Source organism: Siphateles boraxobius, unplaced genomic scaffold, assembly GCF_051911475.1.
Source record: "Siphateles boraxobius isolate OS27281-9 unplaced genomic scaffold, OSU_SipBor_1 61, whole genome shotgun sequence".
Classification (NCBI taxonomy): Eukaryota; Metazoa; Chordata; class Actinopteri; order Cypriniformes; family Leuciscidae; genus Siphateles; species Siphateles boraxobius.
The window spans coordinates 11936467-11949987 of NW_027509188.1; the positions used below are offsets into that span (position 1 = coordinate 11936467).

At 37.5% G+C, this 13521-nt stretch overlaps 1 long non-coding RNA gene across 1 annotated transcript; it reads left to right on the forward strand.

Annotated features, from left to right (window-relative positions):
• The first annotated feature begins 10008 nt into the window (after positions 1–10008).
• LOC143718370 (uncharacterized) lies at positions 10009–13018 on the forward strand. Its single transcript, XR_013196325.1, has 2 exons — positions 10009–10118; positions 12666–13018. It is a non-coding gene; the product is annotated as an uncharacterized LOC143718370 (long non-coding RNA).
• The last annotated feature ends 503 nt before the right edge of the window (positions 13019–13521 follow it).

The following is a 13521-nucleotide window of genomic DNA, read 5'->3' on the forward strand; positions in this document are numbered from 1 at the left end:
TCACAATCTGATTATCTGTTTTTATGATGACAAGCAGAGTGTCCCAGTCACACCACTGAGAATGGCTGAAGTTACACATACGGTGTTTCACTCAATTGAGGCTAAAGCAAAGGTTTTTTGATTACTCACTCACGTCTGGCGCGAGTGATTTCAATGTTAAGTTAATGTAAAGACCTACAGTCTATGGTAAAGACGCGTTTACGCGTGTCTAGAGGTCTTGCGGCGCCTATGAGGCATTTAGCGCGGCGTGGTAGATGCGAATTCGCCTCATTAATTTTTCCATTCATAAATAAGTGTTTTGACATGTCTATCCATGGTACTGGGAGGAGGATTTAATCCTTGCATGTTTATTCGTTGTGCATGATCACAGTTCATATGTGTGGGGAAAGATAAGCTATTAGAGTAAAAATATTGCGTTAGGCTACTTCATGAGTTAATAAGAAAAAAGATTTTACAATTCCTGCAAATCCAGTGATGTTCATGTTCTCATGATTTATTTTTATGAATAAAAATGTTTCAAAATATCCCCCCCCCCGTGATAGTAAAACTTACCAAATAAAGTTTTTGTGCATGTGCTGCATTAAATAGGTGTGAAAAGTAAATAGATATTTTGAATATGTGCTTCTGCAAAGCTTATGTTAATAAAGGACTAGAATTAGTCCCAAGTTTTACCTTATAAGGGAATTAGCTGTACTATAATGACAGCCCACAGTTAGAAGGCAGCCTAGAACAGGGTTAGTATAAAAAGCCTTGGAGAGGTTTTTTCGGGGCCGCAATTCGGGTGAAAGTTTTATGTGATGGATATTTTACAGTTTGATGCTTTATAAGAAGTTGCAAAAAGAAACCAACGTTATTTTCTATTTCTTGTTTTGTTTGGGTGCTTCGGGGGAAAAAAGGTGTTTTAATCCCCAAAGAATTATACAAGCACCTCAATAATTATATATAGCCTAGTAGAAATATGTGTAGTATATGTTCGATAAGAAACCATTCTTTGCTGAACTGAAAGTAACATAAGAGAACGATTGAATTACTTTTTTACGTGCATTTTTAGTGTAGGCTATTATGTAGCCTACATTATGTGATATGACATTAATTTAATTTACATTATATAATGCTGTTATATTTATCATATTAACTAATTACTTTATGATATTATCTATTATATAATGCTTTTCTCACTTTTGATTTGTTTTGATTTTGTAGCTCTTTTCACTTCTTCGTGGTGTGGTGTCACGCGCAAGTAAATAGCTGTTTATTAGGTGTTCAGCTGTTTATTAGATGGGCATTGCCTAATGGTAACAGAGTTGGACTGGTGACCCAAATGTTGCTGGTTCGATTCCAGTACCGGCAGGAATATGACTGAGGTGTCTTTGAGCAAGGCACCTAACCCCAAATCGCTCCCCGGGCGCCACTCAAGGCCGCCCGCTGCTCCGGGTGTGTGTATCCACGTTTGCAGTGTGTGTGTGTACACTACTCACTACTCTGCTCCTAATGTATGTGCACTTACTTGGATGGGTTAAATGCAGAGGTCAAATTCCAAGTATGGGTTACCATACTTGGCCATCCCATGTCACTTTCACTTCGATTTAACTTTCAAGCACGAAGTGCTGAAAACCTATTGTAATTGTTAGGATTTGTTTGAAAAAAAAATTCCCCTAAAATGCATCGTGCAGAGCAAACCGTTAGTGCTAGAGACTTGAAACCTGGCCAGATGGTAGGCCTCAATTTGGGGAGAACCTATCAGAGTATGACCCCGATTGGCCCATCGGTGGCGCTACAGCAACCAAAAGTACTAAATCGCTCATAACTCCTAGACCGTTTGACTCAGCTTCAAGCTTTTTACACCACTGTGATCCTTGGCTCAAGCCGGACAAAATGTATATATTTTATATAAATGTATATAAAATTTCAATTTAGGCAAGAAAAATGTTCTGCTATGTCGAATTTTGTCCAAAACCTACTTTTGCGAACTAGTCCCTGGTTTTTCGCCCGATCGGAACCAAACCAGTCTAGGCCTATTCTCTAGACTCTCTAGATCAATAATTATCGGGGAAAAAAAGTTAAAAAAAAGTCATTTAGAAAATGGTCCGTTGCAAAATACGGTCAAAAGCCTATAAATCCTAAACGAAAAGTCAGAACTTCACGACAATTGATGAGCATATGTGTCATAACATGCTGAAAAAGCATGCAAAGTTTCATGGAGATCGGACCATAGTTGGCGCTATAACTGTCAAAAAGGTCTCATTCTTATTAGGTGTTCAAGCACTTTAGTGCTGAAGACCTATTGTAATTGTTAGGATTTGTTTGAAAAAAAAATCCCCTAAAACGCATTGTGCAGAGCAAACCGTAAGTGCTAGAGACTTGAAACCTGGCCAGATGGTAGGCCTCAATTTGGGGAGAACCTATCAGAGTATGACCCCGATTGGCCCATAGGTGGTGCTACAGCAACCAAAAGTACTAAATCGTTTATAACTCCTAGACAGTTTGACTCAGCCTCAAGCTTTTTACACCACTGTGATCCTTGGCTCAAGACGGACAAAATGTATCCAACAAAAATTGATGAGCATATGTGACTCTAAATAAGCATGAAAGTTTTCAGACAGATTGGACCAAATATGCCTCTATAACAGTTAAAAAGGTGAAAATGATTTGAACATAATAGCATATTAAGCCAATGAGTGGTATTATACTGCCCCCTGCTGCTTAAAATAGTCATTGTGGCATGCTACTAACTCATATAATTCTATAATTCTTATTTAGACTTTATAAAATCACTAATTTAACATTTACACTCACATTTAGTCACATTTCATCTATTTAAGTATTGCTACTGACTATTGTAGCACTTAGACAAATGTGAATCCTGAAGGAGACTTGCAGTAAACATTTTTTTTTCCATCACATAGTTCAAAGTTCCCAGTAGACCATTAAAGTATATTTTCATAATGACACATCCCAATAGCATTGAAAACAACAACAACAACAACAACAACATTTGTCTTTGTGTGTGTGTGTGTGTGTGTGTGTGTGTGTGTGTGTGTGTGTGTGTGTGTGTGTGTGTGTGTGTGTGAGCATATATCTAAATATAAGTGCAAAAGCACCTGTGAAAAACACTTTATTAATAAGTATAATGGCAGTTTTTATTGACAGACTTGATTTTCACCAGTATTCTGCAGTAAAGCAAACTTGTTTTTCCATGTTAACTATTATAACACAATAACATTTTTTGTCAGAGTTTATCACTTCATTGCTATTGACACTTTACATCAATGCTAGCAATGTGGTAAATCATGGTAAATCACGATAGAAACATGGTAAATCATAGTAAATAATACTATTAGATGGTGTATCATGGCAAATCATGCTAGCAATGTGATGAATCATGGTAAATCATGCTACAAGCCTGGTAAATTATCATATAACATGTTATATCATGCTAGAATCATATTAAATCATACTAGAATGTGTTCAATTGTGGTAAACCATGCTAGAACAGGATATATCCTGGTAAACTATGGTCAATCATGCTAGATTCATGGTAAATCATACTGGAACATGGTAAATCATGAAAAATCACACTAAAATTTGGTATATCATGGTAAATCATGCTAAAACAAGGTCTATTCCATCAATGATGTCAGTGGTTTAATGCTTGCTACATGAAACTTAATGTATTTTGATGCTTTTGAGCTTAACTGCCTTAACTGCTTGAACACCGATAAATACTGCTAGGAGCTTTAATTATATTTGATTTTGTTTGTGTTTTTACTGGCCTAATAAGCATTAGTATTTCATTTAAACTGCATGCATATGTCAAATACATTTAGTTTAAATTTGATACTTTGATAATTGTAGGCTATAGTAAGCAAGGTTATAGCCTATGTCAACCTTCAAAATCGATCAAAAGTTTTAATAACTATAGCCTGTGTTCTTGGTGGGGCACATCAGATAATCTAGTTTACATGTCTAATGATTTTTAGCATCGATTACTTTATTGTAACTCATTTGAAATCATTCAAACATTTGAAGTTTGCTGAGGCCCTCTAGTGGGCCTCGGGCCCTAGCTGGAATAGATGAGCCAAAATCAAATCTAACTCTGTTGAGTCGGATAGCAACTCGATCTCATTAAAGTGTGTATCTAGTAGGCCTACGAATTGTATCTATCGTGCAATATATAGGCGAATTTTTTTTTTTTATGATACGCACTGTAAACCCCTTGGGGAGAATTAGTGGTGTGGAGTATTACACGCCATAGAGTGCGTATCATATGCATCCGAAAACTGCGGATCATATGCACGTCTTTTTTGCGTATAAATTGCACGATATATAGCCTACATAAGATCGGACTGCAGAGTTAGATCAGTGCTCTTGCTGGCATTTTCAAAAAGGAAACATGTTTGCTATTCCAGCAAAAGAGAGAGAGAGATCATATATGTGATCTTGTTTTACCATTGCACCGGAAAGGGGGAGAAGAATCACCCATCTCCTAATTTTAAGCAGTATGTGAGGGAACAGGGCTCGCTGACGGACCAGTTGAGCCGGTGTAACACCAGATTCTGTGACCATCATTATCTGTGACCGTAGAGGGCGTGGTTATCGCTGTGCTGCGTGATCTACGGAAACAGCGTAACTTCTAACTAGCAGAGCCTAAAATGACATTGTGAAATGTTTGTTTAGAAATGCACACCATAAATTAATATTTGCATGCCCAGATTAAGCACATTGTGGTTGTTTTCTGACTGAGTAGCCTACTATGTGGGTTGTTCATTAAATATTTGCGCGAGAACGACCCTGGCGACCGTGCACGTTTAACGAGAGCGCACTTTTAGGAAAGTTTTTTTTCTCAAGTTTGTTTTGCAATTCAGAGTAATATTATCGAATAATTAACATAAGGCTAATACAATGACAGTATATTGTTTTTTGTACATTATTACGCAATAATTACAATAATTCCACTCAGAATGGCTGTAAAGAAACTGTTTTAAAAGTGAATGAATTATTTTACCCACCTCTATTTCACCCAGAATGTGTAAATGAGCTTTTTTTGTGATGTTTAGTTGTTGCAAAACGGAGGTATTAACGACTACGCCACCTGGGAATTCTCCACCCAGGAATCAACCTAATCAAGATAGACTGCACAGATTCTTATCCCCCAATAGGACAAGAGACGTGGAGGAATAGATACTTACTTGTTTTTATTAAAGGACACAAAAGATAAGAAATTGTTCATTAACAAAGACACAAAAAATAATAAATTATTCAATGACAAATACACAAGGGAGATGTTCAAAATAATACTACAACACTGACCACTATAACTTCACAAATCCTACATACAAAAAAAAAGAAATACACTTAGTCACAAGGACCACACCCCAATATAACCAAAAAGAACAGGGCTGAGTGTGGCCCAGTGGCGGAGCCAGAGGGGGGTCCGGGGTGGCACTGGACACCCCTGACATGCGATTGGCCACCCCGGGTGCCACCCCAAAATTGTATTTGCTACTGGCAGTTGCTGATGCTGATTTTTATTTTATTTAAATTACGTTCGCCGGCAGCGCGGCACGCGCAGTTTTCAAACGGACGAGCAGAGGACGAGAGATGGTTGCAAGATACCGAACTTCACCGAATAAGAAAACATCATATTTGAAGTAAGCTTTTAAGGTTTAGCATCAGGGTGGTTTGCTCCCAATAGCCTACATTAGGCCTAATACAAGCATATACAGTACCTTGCCGTGTGTACGTTACAGTATACAAATGTTCCAGCTAATGTGAGGATAGGAGATCAAAACGCAGGCAAAGAAGAGCAGCAACAAGCGATATCATAATGCGATCACTATAGGACTATGAAGCTTTATGGGTGTATGTTGTTGATGGACTCGATCTACTGTGTTTTGATCATCATTATGAATCTTATCTAGATGTAGTCTTTGATAAAAATGCGATTTTCTCAGCTTTTTGCTCATGTTGCTTTTTATGAAACTTGCCAACATTCAAGTGTTCATTAAAAAAAGACGCACGAAGCTAGAATAACATTATTTTTTTGTTTTTGTTTTAAAAGCACAGGGTTTGTTCTTTCTTTTGGTATGTTCAGATATTCATACAACAAAATATTCTGGGGTGCCATGAAATTGTGAAAATTACCAAAACCACTTTTTTTTTTTATACTGGCGAGAAAGAGTTAAATGTTGGTAATTGGATGATTATTAGAATATGAATATGATTGGAATCATATTTTAAATTTGTCATATTTTCGAACAGGGTCAATTAAACATGAAAAGAAAGGGAGAGATATCAGAGTTATTTTAAAATAAGCACAAACATAGTCCAGTCATTTTATGAAAAAAGGGTTGAACAAATTGCAACAGAAGCAAACTCAAATAATTTTGTATCCTCATTATGTCCTGAGTAAGGAAACAAAGTCCCTAAGAATCCCATTAGGGGAAAGTTTCGAAATCTGGTTCTGGGGATTCACTTTTTATTTTACTTACCTTTTGTCTTCTGCATTCTCCTTACCCATGTCTCCTGTTCTTCCCTTAGACTCGTCCCCCAGAAACAGTCGCACAGACCCAGCCCCAAACCCCATCTCTTAATAATTAAAAAAAGGCTGGTTTCTAAAGTACTTCTTCCTGCCTCTATGTATTAATGCTCATGGGTAGCCTAAATGGGTTCCATTCAGACCTTAACATTAAGTATTTTACTGTTATGTGTCAACAAGATTCAACAAGACATTTTCACCTGGCTAGACCCAATGTTTAGATCTGTTGTGGTATTTATGCAAATTAGCACATACGTAATTAGATTATGCACCGTTTGTCCATCTTAACAAACAATTAAAAAAAAAAACTTGGAATACATTTTTTGTTTGTCTTGATGTAAGTAATCAACTCAGTAATTTTCATGGTGATATCTAAAGGTTAATCTTTTTACCCTATTCTCGTAACAAAAAGAATGAATAGGCGTATGAATAGGCTATATTTGTTTTTTTTTTCTAAACTTTCCCTAATGGGATTCTTTGGGACTTTTTTTTTCCCTTATTCAGGACATATTGAGGATACAAAATCAGTTGAGTTTGCTTGTTGCAATTTGTTCAAGGTTGACCCCGATTTTGGTTTAAAATGACTGGACTAACAGGCAGATCAGGTGCAAACAGACCCCCCCCCCCCCCAGCCCTTGCATCACCACTGGCTAGTCAGAGTCAGTGTGGTCAGACTTCAGAACCAGCAACAGGTCAGAGCATCTACCAGACACAGGCAGTCAATCACATACCCAATTCAGGAATTTAAGTTGAGATGATTTTGCCAGATTAAAAGGATAGTTCACCCAAAAATGAACACAAAAAAATAATTATAAATTAAATAATTAGAATTAGAATTATTATAAATTATTATAAAGAAAGAATTATGTTGTATTTAATCTTCCCAGGATAAGATTTTATATTGATGGGCAATAAAATTGTTTAACTTTTTCAAGGACATGTCTGCTTGATGCCTGCTATATCTAATAAAAGATAAAATAAAATAAAAAAATGTAAATGTGAGTTTTTTTGTAAATAAATGCAGCAGTTCATAACAGACACATGCGGTATCTTATCTACTTGGTGGTTCAGCTTTGTTTTCTGCAAATATGTTGGATGTTCAACACTTATAGACACAAACAGAGTGACCCAATTCCTTCCACAAGCTTTTCCACTGTGTGTGTGTGTGTGTACTGTGTACCCCCGAAAGTAGCAGTGGCCACCCTCTGGCCACCCCATGTATAAAACTCTAGTTCCGCCACTGGTGTGGCCAGCAGGGGGGAGACTCAATAAGCACCACCACACTCAAATAAGTAATAAGAAATACAAAAAAAAACAAAAAAAACAAAACAAAAACCAAATCAGGTTCACCTTCACGCATTTAGTCAAACATAACTTGCCACGAAGAAGCATCGGTTCCCGCTGAACTCCTCAGCTTCGTACAGTAGAACTCATTTTGGACTGACATGAACAGTAACAGACATACAGTATAGGGGCAACTTATTTTCTCTTTAAATGAAACCATTGCAATAATTTATAATGACATTTTTTAATGTTTTAAGCAAATATTTCAAAATGATTTCAAATATTACAACTATTAATCGCAAGTGGAGTGAAAGCAAACATTTAGAAATTATTTCTCAACCTCTCCTGCAGGGACCCCCTGACAGGCCATATTTTTATTTTCACCCTAAAATGGCACACCTGATTCAATTAGTCAGCTACACATTAAGCCTTTAAGCCTTTAATTAATTGAATCAGGTGTGCCATTTCAGGTCGAAACAAAAATATGTGTTAAATAGGTATTAAAACATTTTACAAATAGTAAAAGCGAGGGGAGGTAAAACTTAAAGTTGGCACGCTGCACAGTTGTAGATTTTCTCGGGGTCAGGCTCTCCAACACATTGCATGTGGTACCAACGGGCACACATATCAGACTGGATCTGTATCAAAAAAGATAATAATAATCATTATCAGGGTGAATATGAGATACATATACCCGTGATGCATACATATCCTACTTTAGCAAAGACAGGCCATGTACAGGGCCCCCAGAATGATCAGAGCCCTATGATAGATTTCTCTACTTTAAAAAAAAATAGCTTCTTCCTTTTTAGTTTTTACCCAAGGTGTTGTCTTTCCTTTCTCCTCCACATTCTTCTCCCCACAGTGGTGGCACAAATCAGTAAGGTCATCTGGTCACCATGAAAAGAAATTTAACGCATCAATAAATGTATAAATGTGTTAATCATTTAAATAACAAATTATATGTAAGGCATAATCCACTGCTAGCTACGCATTAGATGATTTTAATGCACGACAGAGGCAAAGAGGCCAAATTTAATGCACGACGTGGTTGCCTCAGAGGAGTGCATTCAAATTATTTAATGCACAGCTCACCTTGGATTTTCCTGCTTGTAACATTGTCATTTGCCAGCATAAGTTATATTAAAAGCTGTCATTGATGTTTGGAGCGCTAAATTTGACTGATGTCAGGGTTATGTTATGTTTTATTGTGTTTTAGTTCAGGGCCCGTTTACATGGTTATTTTGAAAAACGGAGACATTTCCCTTCGTTTGTGCCCTTCATTTACAAGCAAACGGAGAATTCGCCTCTGAAAACGATTCTTTCTAAAAACTCCGTCCAGAGTGAAGATTTTGGAAAACTTCATTTGCATGTAAACTGATAAAAACCGTTTTAGCCTAAGTTTTAGGCAGCCGACGTCACAGTATGCGACATAAATGGTTTCTGTTTTTTTCTCCCTGAATTTTTGTACCATGAGCTCTTGCATTAAAGACTTAGAAAGTGATATTTGGCGTGCCCTCTTCCGGACAGCACGCCAAATACGAATAAATTACTACATCTGATTTCATGTATGTGTGAAATTGCGAAATAAAGGTCAGATGGAATATTTAACAATGTTTTTCCAAAGTGTTCATTAAATAGCTGTCAATGGAGCCCCTCCTGAACCATTGGATTTCATCAAAAATATCTTAATTTGTGTTCCGAAGATGAACAGAAATCTTACGAGTTTGGAACGACATGAGGGTGAATAATTAATGACAGCATTTTAATTTTTGGGTGCACTAACCCTTTAAACAGACACCTTCCAGGCAATCAGAATTGAGTATTTAGATAGACCATGGTATAAGATTAATTATTAAACAAAAGTACATAATTAAAAAAAAGTACATAATTAAACAAATGTACCACTTTCATTCAGCAGTGTCATGGTGATCTGTCTTCTGTATTCTTTCACTGCTGAGGTCTTGTTAGGAAATGTCAGAGGCTCCCCTGCCAGTATTTTCTCTGCATACTAATATGACACAGCCTTATAATTGATTTGTCAGTGCATTGTAAATAAATACACAAGTACTAAATAAACCAACAAACTATTGTTTTAAAATACTTTACTGGTATAATGAAGTAGACACCAGTATAACAAAGTGGACACAGCATGACAAAAACAAACTTACTTTCAGAACAAATACACTGCATGAAGTGCCATCCAATTGTCGACTGTGTGGAGCTGTGTTGGCTGTCCACCGTGATATATTGCAGCCTCGTTTTCTGATGAAGGCCCTGAAAAGGCAAGACAAAGGTAAAATTATGCCAACATATTTACACATATTTTAGTTTTGTAATTAAAAGGGAACAACTTGCATTGACTTTGAATGAACAATTGCCCAGGGGATCCAACACAAGGCTCCTTTTTTCAGCCGGAAAGATTGCCTGTAGATTATTATATTGTAATATATTATTGTATAATACCATTATAGTCATGTTTTACAGCTATTGGTAATATTGTAGCTCTCAACAAATGTCAGCAATGCACAGAGCAAGGTACTTAGTCTTACTGCCAATATCCAGTGACCAGGCTCATGGACGGCTCCCAAAATGACACTGTACTTTATTGGATCACATCACACTATAACATATAATAATCATTTACAAAATCAGTTAATAAAATCCATTAAATTACAATCCACTTAAAAAGGCCTTACAAAAAAGATTTTCCTGTGCATACCTTCAGTCTTGAGTTTTTGCCCTCCCGCATGCGTGTCATTTCAAACGAATCAATGTGAAGAGCCTTTCTTTCTCTTATTTGGTTATTTATTTTTACTGTTTGGGCCATGTATGCATTGATGACCTGTGAGACAGATATGTAGCATTACCTTGGATAAATTATATACAATCCAAGTAGACAAGTCAGTCATTCAATTAAGCTCACCTCACTTTCAAGCTCTTCATTGGGGGCTGTCCTCACAATGGCCCTCATTTATCATTCTTGCGTAGAAACGGGCGTATATGTTGGCGTAAGATTATGCTTCCACTCCCCTCACCGCCTGATTTATGAAGCTGTGCGTACCTTTGAAATCCAGGTGTACGCAATACCTGCTCTTGATAAATGCCGCGGCTGAAAACGATCGTCATTAGAATAACACGCCCCTATATATTCAAGTATCCGCTTCCTCCACACCCTCATTTTACGCCATGGACACACGGAAGACGGCAAAGAGGAGACACTTCTCTGGAGATCAAGACCATCACCATCATGAAAAATTATTAAATCAAACAACAATATTGTTGATGATAAATTCAAAGTTAATTGTATTTTTTTTTCAAAACGCTATAAATCCATCCATTTTTTGTCTAAAAAAACAACAACAAAAACAACAAGAAGAGAACATGCAACATATAATCAGGGACTCATACTATAAATTAATATAAATTAAATAAGTGCAACTGCATGAAATAAATAAAAGCCAAACAAAATAAATAGTAAAATAAATTAAATAGTAAAAATAAAATAAATATTTCCAATGTCACGTTCCAATATTGTCCACCACATAAAACAAATAATTTAAAAATAACACACAAATACAGTCCTTAAATACAACAATGTTAAAAATACATTCAAATCATTTAGTAACACATTTAGGCTAATAGTAATTCGTGCCGAACTTGAAAAAGGTAATGATAACAATATTCAGGCCTACTATTAGGCGTGTTGTAGCCATTAACTAAGTGCATTTAGTTTCATATTTGTTAAAAAGTAATAATGTTATTTTTTCCCCATCTATGTTGATTATGAAAAGTTAACATAGCCTAAGATAGGATGCGCAATATATATCGGGAGACATGCTCAGACATGATTTTGGCCACTTAATTAAGTTTTGTTTTGTAGAAAGCCTTTCTTTAAAGTGAATTTCGTTTTGTATAAATTGTATCTTAATTTTAATATTTTTTTCATCAACCAATTGCCTGGATTTAATAAATAAGAAGCAGACAATATAATCATGAGTCATGACATGGAGGTGCGGGCGCGGTCCCTTGCATTGCACGTGAACTGGAGCGCATCTCATCACAAATTAACCGAAACTCAGTATATGCCTCACAGACATGAGAAATATATCTATAAAGAAAGCTTGAAATGTCTCTAAACGAAACAATTATAAACGAAAATAAATAGGCTACTCTCTCTATAGGCGCGTTCACTACGGAGATGGTGATCATCAATTTCATCTTTGCAGACACAACACTAGTTTATTAATAGAAATAAAATACAAATTTATTTTTGAAAATGGTGTTTATCGCGTTTCGGAAAAGAGCTCCTCATATCTTTTAGTTTGTCAGTGCGTTTTGTGGTGTTAGGAATTGTTTTTCTGCGCATTTCCGCACTAACTCAAAACGTGCGTACATGTACACCACCTCCTGACCTTGCGTAGGATTTGAGCGTGCCGTACGCCAACGTCCATATTGATAAATATCAAAGTCACCGTGGTTTTGGGTGTACGCCAGGTGTACGCTGGAAATTTGGTGTACGCACTTTTGATAAATGACCCCATTCGAGACAGCAGGACGTGTGATTTTTTGCCTCCCCAGGCATCCCTTATGCCTGTGTATGAGGTAAAAATAGTAATTGAAAGAACTATAATGTAATGTACAACAGTATACATTTTTTTAGTATGAAATATATCTCTGAATGTAAAAAAAAAAAATGTTACAATAATACAATTTTAACCAAAAACAGGATGATTAAAAGACTAAATAGAAACAGTTTTTATTTATATAATAAATGTAGTTCTATAATAAATGTAGGAAATGTAGTTTGTTTATCAAATTTACGTACATTTTTCATTAAAAGTGGTCACATTAGAAGATGATTGTTCAGCTGGAAGAGGAGGCAAGACTACAGCTGAAGTAGGAGGGGAGAGAACAGCTGGAGGAGGAGAAGAGAGGACAGCTGGAGGAGGAGAAGAGAGAACAGCTGGAAGAGGAGAGGAGTCAGCAGATGAACTAGGAGGGGAGTGGGCAGCTGAAAGAGGACAAAAGAGAGAACAGCTGGAAGAGGAGAGGAGTCAGCAGATGAAGATGAGAGAATGGGAGGAGGAGAGGAGTCAGCAGCTGGAGGAGTAGAGGAGAGAACGGGAGGAGGAGAGGAGTCAGCAGCTGGAGGAGGAGAGGAGAGAACGGGAGGAAGAGAAGAGTCAGCAGCTGGAGGAGAAGAGAGAACAGCTGGAAGAGGAGAGGAATCAGCAGCTGGAGGAGGAGAGGAGAGAACGGGAGGAGGAGAGGAAAGAATGGGAGGAGGGAAGAGTCAGCAGCTGGAGGAGGGGAGGATAGAATGGGAGGAGAGGAGTCAGCAGCTGGAGGTGGAGAGGATAGAATGGGAGGAGAGGAGTCAGCAGCTGGAGGAGGAGAGGAGCGAATGGGAGGAGGAGAAGAGTCAGCAGCTGGAGGAGGAGAAGAGAGAACGGGAGGAGAAGGGTCGGCAGGTGGAGGAGGGGAGGAGAGAACGGGAGGAGGAGAAGAGTCAGCAGCTGGAGGAGGAGAAGAGAGAACGGGAGGAGAAGAGTCGGCAGGTGGAGGAGGGGAGGAGAGAACGGGAGGAGGAGAAGAGTCAGCAGCTGGAGGAGGAGAAGAGAGAACAGCTGGAAGAGCAGAGGAGTCAGCAGCTGGAGAGGAGAGAATGGGAGGAGGAGAGAAGTCATCAGCTGGAG